Source organism: Rhinolophus ferrumequinum, chromosome 7 (assembly GCF_004115265.2).
Source record: "Rhinolophus ferrumequinum isolate MPI-CBG mRhiFer1 chromosome 7, mRhiFer1_v1.p, whole genome shotgun sequence".
Taxonomy (NCBI): Eukaryota; Metazoa; Chordata; class Mammalia; order Chiroptera; family Rhinolophidae; genus Rhinolophus; species Rhinolophus ferrumequinum.
In genome coordinates, this window is record NC_046290.1 from 19,085,152 (window position 1) to 19,093,286 (window position 8,135).

At 38.0% G+C, this 8,135-nt stretch overlaps 1 pseudogene; it reads left to right on the forward strand.

Moving 5' to 3' along the window:
* The first annotated feature begins 1,151 nt into the window (after positions 1-1,151).
* On the forward strand, positions 1,152-2,190 carry LOC117025119 (ectonucleoside triphosphate diphosphohydrolase 6-like; annotated as a pseudogene).
* Positions 2,191-8,135: the final 5,945 nt, after the last annotated feature.

Sequence of the window (8,135 nt, forward strand, 5' to 3'; positions counted from 1 at the left end):
TTCTGTGAATTGTTCTAACTATCAACCCTGAAGGCATGGTGCGAACCCACAAATTCATAGTTAAAACTGATGGTGGCCCAAGGACCTCCAAACGTAGAGCTGGTGAGGGCAGCCTGATGAAGGAACATGGCCTTAACCTAGGAAGTCTGGCCTGGCTCTGGGTAGGTGGAGTGAGAAGTCTTTGCAGCAGTAAAACAGTGTATTTAAACCCATGCTTTTACTCTAGAATTTTAAAATGCCTATAAAATATTGTGAAATATTGAAGATCATTCAAATATGGTGTGTTGTCTACTGTGAGTTTCTGCACGGCCTTTAAATAGTGAGCTGGGTTAACATTATAGACAAAAAGGATTGTACTAGGTTCTACTATTTCCATGTGTCCAAGGCTAAGTGTTGTTCTAGCAATCTATCTTTAATTTGAAATAAATTCAATTTGCTTCATTTGAAATTGTGTTGTTAGGGAAGCTGGCAGCAGAACTGGAAGCAGCCTCCTTCTACCTGATCCAGGGGAATGACACCTATGTCCATGGATGGAACAAAGGAGGCTGTGAAGGACTCATGCAAAGCACCAGAATCTGAACAACCATTTGTATCAAGAAGCCTATAAGAGCCTATGCTACCACAGAATCCTGTGAAACAACAAAAATGAATTGATAAAGTACTTTTGAATTGGAGAGAGAAGCTGTGGATTCATGTCTGTGCTCTGTCATGTGCCAGCTGTGCCGTCATAGCTGTAGCACAGTCTTCGGACAAATAAATGAGCAAACTACCAAATAAAAAGGAACCTGAGGATAATGAGGATGGCAAAACTCCTGGGGCTGTTTGTGTGTCTATTACGTTGTATATATCAAAGGGGCACTGCGTCTCTGTCATTGGGGTTTTCTTCAGCATTCTCAAGGAAGCTTTAGGGGTATGAGGAGGCTAACAGGCCTGCACCCACCTCCCCACAGCTGGATGTGGGCCATGGGGTCTTTTACTGGATCGTATTTGGCAGGAGGATTACTGGTACCCACGTACATCTTCCCATTTGCCCCATAGCCCAGGGAAGTTCCCAACTTGACTCATGCTTCAGAGCACTGCAGCTGGGCCTTTCTGCTTATTCCGATGACCTTGGAAGGACAATAAGAGATGATGTTAAATAAGGAATTCCTTTTTCCTTCTGGAAAGTCACCTCTTTGTTCCTCAAGGCAACAGCTAATTTATGCCTGACTTGGGAGAAAAGGCTCAGAAGTAACTGCAAAAGACAAAATGTGAAAGAAGTGTTTAAGGCATCTCCTGGCCTTATAGAAAATGACTGTTTTCATCATGAATGGAACAGATGAAGGGGTTTAGCATGGATGACAGTCAACTTCCTCACAAGCTGTAAAACCACCTCTAGGAATATTCAATGTAGGCATGCTGGATTTGGGGGGAAGATCCACTCCGGTTATCTTCCTTCCAGGAGTTGACAGCACCCTTATGATATCCCCAGTCAGTGATATAACATCATTCCAAATGATTAATAGAACCTATAAGTTGCATTTCTACATCCTGTGGGGCTTGGATTGACGTTGGCAAGGCTCATAATTTTGAGTGGTGTGGAAGGGAACCTGCTAAAGATTGAAAAGAAATGGTCCACCCTTGTTTATCCCCCAGTTTCAAAGTAGAAATGGGAACATGTTGAAATAATATACAGAATATTGGGACAGAAGGCAGTTAGTTTCCTTGAGACGTATGCCATCACACTGGAAGAAATCCTTTAAAACAAAGTACACAAGAACAAGATGGAAGATGTGAAGAACTTGAGGTGTTTTTTTGTTTATTTGTTTGTTTTTGTTTTTTGTTTTTTTTGCATCTTCCGAGTATTAGGACTTTGCAGAAAATTTTGGTCTCATAGATGCAGAGAATGAAGAGTGGTTGGAAACTTTGAGATTGCAGCCAAGTATGTCTGTTGGAATATGGAGATCCAGCCACAAAACCATCCATTTTTATGTATGCATGGATCTCACCTATGTCAGCTTGCTGCTGCAGAAATTCAAGTTTCTGGGGAACAAAGTGCTGAAGCTGACTTAGAAAATTGGCAATGTTAAGATTATCTGTGCTCTGGGATTCATTTTTCATTACACTGACTCACTAAACCAATAGAAGAGTCAAGCCCCTTGGCAGCCCAGCTTTTTGGCTTCCTACTGCCAAGCTGTCCTATCCCCCTAACTCCTGGTTAGCACTCAGATTTACCCTGGGGCCTCCTCCAATAGTGGCAACAGTCTCTATGAGAACAGGCACCATTTAAAGGTGAATCAGGTCTGAGAATCTAATGTATACCATGGCAACTGTAGCTGATAGTACTGTATTGCATAATTGAAATTTGCTAGGAGAGTAGAATCTAAGAGTTCACACACACACACACACACACACACACACACACACAAAGGTGAAGTAATGGATGTGTTTGTTAATTAGCTTGATGGTGGGGATCCTTTTACAATGTATATGTATATCAAATCACATTGCACACTTTAAATATACTATGATTACATTTGTCATTTATGCATCAATAAAATTGAAAAAAATAGTCAAAAAATGAGAGAGGACTGAAGAAATGCTTGTTGGTACACTCAGGTATGGAGGTCTACAGAACAATTTGCCTCTATCTTTCTCTTATATTCTTAGGATAGATTTTGAAATATGGTCAAATGGTTTTGAGCATTCCCCCTCACTTTAACTCTTCAAAACAAACAGGCAAACAAACAAAACAGAACATGACACCTTTATGTACCCCTCTTCTCTCCTGGTCTATAAGTTGGCTGGACTTCGACCAATGTGGTTTCAGCCTTATTTTCACTGTGATAAAGGGCCCACAATGTGGTCTGCCAACCCTTCCTTTCTAACCTTAATAAAGTTCTGTGCAGACTTGCCCCAGGGATTTGCAAAGTTCTCAGTGTCAGGGTTAAGCTTTAACTTCACCCGCACAGGTGGCCTTATCTCATGTGACCTGGAGACCAGAGGGTTGGAGGAGATTCCAAAGGCGGGAGTCGAATGCAGGTCCTGGCTTTGATTCCTCTGTCTACCTGTTTAAGTGGGCAGTGGATCAGACAGGAAAACAGGACACCTGGTTCAAGCCAGTGAAGCTCAACTCCCACTAGGTCTTGCCGAGGAGTCAGACCCTGCACTGCTCCTCTGTAATGGGGCATCCTTGTAATACAGGAGTCATTTATTGCCATCTGTGCCACCTGCCTGGCTTCCTCCAGGAAATTCCACCTTATCTGGGGAAGAATTGCTTAGGGAGGTTCTATAGACTGTCCTGTCTGTTCTCAGGGTAAGCTAAGAAAAAAGCAAACTATAAGAAAATAAAACCACAAAACACTTGGCTAAGACAGATGACTCCCGGGTTAGACTTCTGTGAACTTTGGAATTGAATATGCTTATCTATTCCTTGGGTGCAGACAAATGAAATTATCCAGATGTCTGTTTTCCTCAAATCTTTGAATGGTTTGGTTTGAAGTTAAGTGAGAGAGCTGTCACTGTGAATAGTCATGTGTCCCAAGGAAGAAGGGATGGGGAAGGCAAAGTATCATTTTATTAAACAATGTGTGCCCTGGCTTTTCAAAAATTGTGCTTAAATTTGAACCTGATGCTGAGTGTTAATTGCTGGAAAAATATTTATAGTTGTAGTGCTTTAGTTTTCAGGTCTTTGAGTGACAATGTTCATGTAATGTGGCTGCTGAGTAGCATGTATAAAAATTATTCTGAGCACCCTCTTTTCTGAATATTGACTCTATGTCCAAATGCTACCGGGAGCCAAGTTTGCAGCCACAAAAGGACAAAAGAAGGCAGGGAGCACACGGGTGGTTCTCACCCGCTGACCACAGTCATGGATCTGTCTGGGCCAGAGTACTTGGAGTCTGTCTTTCCTCTACCTGGTGTTTTTGGCCACAGCCCATCCATCAGCAAGAACAGTGACATTGTTCATTGTCCTCCCATCCATCCTATGTCCTGCTCATCCTACCTGTCCTACATCAGGAGCGTGAGGTCTGTGGCTGGGGAGACTCTGTCCGTCTTTGGTTGATTCTACTTAAATGTGCTGTACATCCTTGCTGCCTGGTTCTTACAGTCATTCATGCAGGGAATGTACAATAAATAGAACAAGCAGAACCTTGTATGTTCCATTCAAAATAAAAAGGCTTATGAGGGAAATGAAACAAAGTGTTCTTATCAATTTTTCTCAAGCAAGAGCAATACTTGTCAAAAATATATTAAGTGTTACTTAGTGAATAAATGACAGTGACACTTTTAAACAATAATATAGGTACCTACCTCTTGTTCAGTGAACTATGACTGAAGGGATGGAGTGAAATCACTAGCCTGAGATTTAGTTAAATATCTTTTCTTTTTAGCCTCAACCACATATAACCTCAGGATCTAACCTCACTGCCTATAGTCTTAGATTTCACACAACATTTTTACAATTCATGGGGTAAGTTAGGCGAGGTTTAAAGCCATTGAATGATTGATTTCTACTTTCAATAAAATTTCATAAATATATTTATCAGAAAAGAAAGTAAAATTTAGAACTATACTAATTGGGTTGTGATTTGCCAAAAGAGATGGAGAGTTCGGACCACTTTGAATGGAAAGAGGTTTGGTTCTTGACTGCTCTTGGGTGAACTATGAGAAGTTTAACTTTTACAGGCGGGAGAGAAATAAGTTCCCAGACTTGAAAGACAGAATACATTCTACAGTTCAGAAAAATCAGGAGGTCCTTCCTCTATTCTCAATACAAGCCATTGACGCTATTCAATTTTGCCGAAGCAGTTCTCCGGCAAGTCAAAAAGCATACATGATCCAAGGAGTTACCAGAATAAGAAACTCATTTCTTCTTCTAACATTATGTAACATATTTCTAGTAGAGGTTTTTTCGTTTTGTTTTTTGTTTTGTTTTTGTTTTTGTTTTTGTTTGATTTCAAGAAATAGGACATTAATGAATGAAGTCAGATTAAGCAAAAAAAAAAAAAAAAAAAAGATACAGGGTCCCCTCCTAAACTAAGTGCAGGATCGGATCACAGAGTTAAAAATATCCCTAAGGACCTGATGACAAGGATTCTCCTTCTCTTATCTCACTAGTCACCTGAGACATTACTCTTTCTCCAGAAAGGCAATTGAGTCCATATGGTAAAAGGGCCTCTTCAGATCTGCTGAGTTTAAAAGTTGAACATCCAAGTGCCAAGAGAAAACTGTTTCTAACATCCCCAATTAAAAGTTCTGATTGTTCTCACTGAAGTGAGGTGCCTACCCCTTGTTCATTTAGGTGTGACTGAACAGATGGGGCGAAATAGCTCTGCAAATAAAAGTTTCTGACCTTACCGCAATAAGAGTGTTGGAAGTCAAATGTTGATCAGCCTCCAAATGAATTTCTGGTAGTTATGTACAGACAGGACTTTTATTATTTTTATAATTGGTAAAGAAGTAAAACATTTTATTAAAAGTGGAATCATGATTAATTGAATGTTTCCTCTTTTCATATTTTAGCTAAGATACCTCCAACTATCAATGAGCAATAACAAAGGGGTTTGAAAGTTCATTTCATATAATATTAGATTCCTATGGCGAAACCAGTGTTCTGCATATTCTTCCTATAATATGATTTTACTGAACTTTCTTCTACCTTATTCTCTTCACTTGGACTCCATCTGTATCACCAGCTTGTTTCTTTTGTTTAGGATTACAGACTGTTTTAATAATAGACCTCCCGGATCCCCATGGCAATGCAAATGATAAAATAAAAAGAACAGAGGAGGTGACATAATCCCTAGAGAAAGAAAACATATTTTCCTATTTGCCTTTTCATTCTACAATGTGTTGATATGCTGCATGAATAAAATGTGTTTGTGAGTATTGCTTTTGAGGTAGTTTTCTAAATACTAACGTTCAACCTTTGATTTTATCACATTCTTTAAATATGCATAATGGATGTGCATGTATGTATATGTTCAATTTCACTTGACAGGCCATTGTTAGGAGACCAATATCTAAATATATCTAATAATCATTCAAATGATCTCTGAGGCACTGCTATTAAAATATATTCATGTGTGAAGAATTCTGAATTGTTTCTATAATTAGAGTAGATCTTCATAAAGGGAAAAGTAAACCTTAACCTTTCAGTGACCTAACACAAGATAAGTTTACTTCTCACTCTTTTAGTTATCTAATGTAGGTATTCCTGTCTTATATAGGATTGTCTTCTTCATATGGTGATTTAGGAACCACGTTGCTTCCAGAATGTATTTCTGCTACCCCCCAGAACCTCCAGTCCTCTGCTTTTATTCCTTCAACAGGAAAAGAGAGAAAAGGAGAAAGTTCCCCTGGTTTTTAATTAACTTTACATGGACACTTCTGCTCATATTACATTGGGGACAACTCATAGGACCACCACATATCAGGGGTTCATGGAATGCCATCTCTAGCTGAGATGTTACTTCCCAATGAGAGCTCTATGACATAGAAGAGGAAGTATGGCTTTTGTTGGAAATAAATCATATATGTGAAAAATAACCAGGAAAGTTAAAAGAAGCTTCTCACTTTGAAAAGCCTCAACCAATCTCAGCTTTGCACAAAGTTTAGCCTCACCAAGTCTGAAATCTAACTCTAAATTCTCTCTCTAATGTGAAATTGCAATACAGTCAAAGCCAGATAATCTAGAGCACAGTTAAGATTTTCTGAATTGGGAGTTGTTCTGGTCTATAGACTGTCACTTAATGGATGGACATGTATTTCTTCATTTTGCTATCATATATGCCAAATTAGGATTTACCATAAAAAGTATAGTAATAGAGCAAGAATATACTAACAAATCAATGTAGTTGATATACAGGTACTGTTTATAACTTAATATATTCACCAAAGGCCACCGAATTTGCAGATGAAACAATCTATCACGTAGTATGCAGTTTGTAAAACTAAAATAGTTTGAAATTAACTGCAAGTTCATTAAACTTTATTTTAATAAATACTATTGCATATACAGAGGGTGTCAAAGAAATGTATTCACACTTTAAGGGAAAAAAAACTATTACAATTGTAATACTCAATATATACCAATAATAAAAGATGAATACAAGTCACGTTTGACTTCTGCAATTACAAGAGGTGCTCAAAGTGGTTACCATCAGCCTCCAGACACTTCTGATTATGGCGAACTATTGCTTGAGCAATGCTGACAAAAGTGTCTACTTGTATACATTCCTTGGCACCCCTGGTATATAATAACATGTTTAATATAGACAATGCTTTTTTGAATTTTACATGAACACATTTCTATTTTATTTTATCATTTTAATATTCAGATGTGTTATGTATTTATGTTTATTTATATACTTGTTTTTATACTTTGCCTCATTATTACTATCTTATGCTATTATACCATGCCTTATTATTACTATGTCTGCTATTAAATATTACCACTGAGCTGATTTTAGTAGAAGTATTTTGAGTTAATTGAAACTGACTAGCAGTTTGGCTTCCAAACTAGAGTATGGAAAACAGTAAATAGACTACTAGGGAGTGACATAGCAAAAACTCATTAAAAACGCTAATTAGGAAGCTGAATCTTCCTGACGTACCCACTTCACTAATCTGCTGGCTAAACACATCATAAAAATGTGCCCGCCTTGTAAGTAAGCAAATATGGAAGGAAGGATGTTTTGAATTTCCAGATTATTTCCAATTAGCAGAACAGTCTAGAATATGAAAGGCTGTGTTATTGGAATTTTCTTTTTAAGTCCCTAAGTAAATATTAGAGTCCAATCATACTGTTGCTTAATTTACTTAGGCAGTATTCTCGACAGTTTGTATCTTCACTCTTACTCTTCTCTTTACCCTCTCTTTCCACTGAACCATTTATTTAATTAATTTTTTATTATAGATTTTGATAAATTTATTACTTTCTTTTTTACATTTTTATATTCTGTCTTTTATTATATCTACATTATTACAAAAACTATATAGAAGGTTTTGTGAAGTCAGGGATTAAATTTTTTCCTGTAACCACATAATGCCCTGCTTAGGGAAGTATTAAGTCTGAGGCTAGGTAGAGACATTTCACTAGGCTTTTGAAAACCTGGTCAGGAGTTGGAAGATGGTATCTGGTGATCAGTCCC